Raw genomic sequence first — 3234 nt, forward strand, 5'->3', positions numbered from 1 at the left:
GTTTTTTTGTTTTTAATTTTTTTTAATTTCCTTTCATAATATTAAATTTTTTCTATTTCATTATCAGACTTTTATGACACGAATCTCAGATTTAACGGGTTAACCCAATTGATTCAAATTTTCTATCTTTTTCTTCATTAGTTTTTTTCTTCTCGTGAGTTTTTTTTCTCCTTGCTTTTTCCTTTTTAATTAATCTTTTTTTTTTAATTTAGTTCATTAATATTATTATTTTTTTCTATTTAGTTATCACACTTTCATAACAAGGATCCCAGGTTTAATGGGTTAACCTAATTTGACAGGTTAACCTAGTTGATTCAGTTTTTTTTAATTAGTTTTTTCTTTCAATTTCATCTTTTAATATTGTATACAGTCCACAGTAAAAAGGTTGATGCCTTTAGTTTTTTCTCTTTTTTTTTTTTTTATACCTTTCACTGTGGCCTGCACATTGTAGTTCACGATGAAAAGGCTGATGCCTTCTTTTTTTTCTTTTCAATTAACTTTTTTTAATTTTTTTTGTTGATATTAAATTTTTTTCTATTTAGTTATCAGACTTTCATGACACAGATCTCAGGTTTGACAAGTTAAAATAGTTAATTTAGATTTTTTTTTCTTTTTCTTCATTAGTTTTTTCTTCTTATAGTTTGTTTTTCTTTTTTTTTAATTAATATTTTTTTTAACTTAGTTCATTAATATTAATTTTTTTTCTATTTAGTTATCGACTGATGCCTTTAGGTTTTTTTTGGTTTTTTTGTTGTTTTTATGCCTTTGACTCTAGACTGCACAGTGCAGTCCACAGTGAAAAAACTTATGCATTTTGTTTGTTTTAGTTTTTTTTTTACTTTTTAATTAATTTTTTTCTTTTAATTTGGTTTGTTTATGTTAATTTTTTTTTTATTTAGTTATAAGACTTTCATGACACAGATCTCATGTTTGACGGGTTAGCCCAGTTAATTCAGATTTTTTTTCTTTTTCTTCATTAGTTTTTTTTCTCCGTATAAGTTTCTTCTTCTTTGTTTTTCCTTTTTTAATTAATTTTTGTAATTTAGTTTGTTGATATTAAAATTCTTTCTATTTAGTTATCAGACTTTCATGACACGGATCTCAGGTTTGATGAGTTATCCAGTTAATTTAGATTTTTTTTCTTCATTAGTTTTTTTCTTGCTATATGTTTTTTTTTCTTTTAACCCAGTTAGTTTTTTGCTTTTTTTCTTTTTGCTTTTTTTTATGCCTTTGACTGCGGACCGCAGAGTGCAGTCTACAGTGAAAAGGCCGATACCTTTTGTTTTTTTTTTCATTTTTAATTAATTTTTTTTATTTTAGTTTGTTAATGTTAAATTTTTTTCTATTTAGTTATCAAACTTTCATGACACGGATCCCGGGTTTGACGGGTTAACCTAGTTTGAAGGGTTAACCCAGTTAATTCTGATTTTTTTTTCTTTTTCTTCATTAGTTATTTTCTTCATGTTGGTTTTTTTTTTCCTATGTTTTTTATCTTAATCTATTGAATGATCACACTTTTATGATACGATATTGCAGCCAAACCCACATCCAAGGCTATTGGGTCTGGTATTGCAACCAAACTCACTTAAACTTGGGTCATGCAAGTTTAATGTTATTATTAATATTATAAATATTACTTTTGGGTCAGGTGTTGCAGCCAAACCCAAGATTCTTAGGTATAGTTTTATAGAAAAACCTAGCACTTTTAAATCTTAACTTTTTTTAATATTTTTTATGCAGAAAACAATTGACCCGCGGCATCGCACGGGTCATCTAACTAGTATAAACTAAGATGAATCAATGAATCACTATTCGCTTAGATACAATTTATTGTGGATTCATTTGTTCACATGAACAATACGAATTTTTTATTTTGCTCATCTAACTTTTAATTATTGTAATTTTATTCTCATTAGTTATAGTATCATGATTTCTTTTATATTTAATCCTTTCAATTAGCATTACCTCTCATGTGCTAAGTTTTTAGGGATATTCGAAGACTGGTTCGGTTTTGATTTTGCAAAATTGTAATTTAAGTAGGATTGAAAATACAAATTACAAGAATAAGGATCATATTTGATAAGGAATAAAAACATATGTTCTATTTAGATTTTGTTGCATGTAACTTGAGTTCAATCCTTATTTTAGATTTTCTATCATTTGGTCCCTATTATTGTGAAGATTCATGTTTCGATGCTAGTACCAAATTTTATTTTCTTCACTTTTAAATTCCTAAGTGTTAAAATATGAGATACAAAGTCGCATTTCTGAGGAGAGAGAAAATTATCGAATGACCACATTTCAACCACATAAAATGTTGATATTGGTGTTATGAGTTCATGTTCTCAAGACAAATTCAGTGGAGGTGGTGTTTTTCTATAAACATACTGGAAAAAATAGATAATGATCCTTTAGTGTTTTTTCTACTCATTTTTGTTTTGTTTTTTGGAGTGATTTTAGGGTTGGTAATTGGTTTATCAAGATTTCTATGATATTTTTGAGGTGTTTTCAAGTAAAAATAAGTTGAAATTGAGATTTTAAGATCCAAGCTTGTGCCTTGATTTTCTATTCACCAAAGATGATTGGAAAATTAACTAGAAGGTGATAGGTCGCCTACCCCAGTAAGCAACATTTTATGATTATTGTAGGGCATGAAAATTATACTGGAGTACTCATAGGGTTCAATATGGTATTAATACTCGAAAAACAAGGTAAGAAGTGTGTCAAAAATACATTTGACATGAAAAATACAATAAGAGGATGTGTTCCTAAAAATAGCTTAAAGCAGAGAATAAGTTAATGAGTCATGAGCATCTTATGCTCTCTAAATAAAGATGATAGCAAAGACATTTCTAACATATGTAAAGATAAAAATATGAGCTATTATAGAGCACTTGGTTAAGGAGTTGCAACTTCCTAATAAAAAAAAAGTGAAGAAACCTTGGTTTGAAAATATGAATAGAGTCACCAAGTATTCTGAGTAAAAGGGTACAAGTGCTAAAGCGGAAGGTAAAGAAGCTATGAACATAGAAATCAAAATAAAAGTTATGAAAGGTGCAAACCACAACTCTTTATTTCTTTGTGATTAGTGGAAATGATCTCTTTCATAATGCACATGTTTGTAGAGAGTGTTAGAGTCACTTTTAGATATCTTCGATGAAGGAGGATGCAACCATTGTATTATAAAAAAGGTAGATACCTTTAGTAAAAAGGTATGAGGCTCAGATGTGAGCT

Source organism: Populus nigra, chromosome 16 (genome assembly GCF_951802175.1).
Source record: "Populus nigra chromosome 16, ddPopNigr1.1, whole genome shotgun sequence".
NCBI classification, from domain to species: Eukaryota; Viridiplantae; Streptophyta; class Magnoliopsida; order Malpighiales; family Salicaceae; genus Populus; species Populus nigra.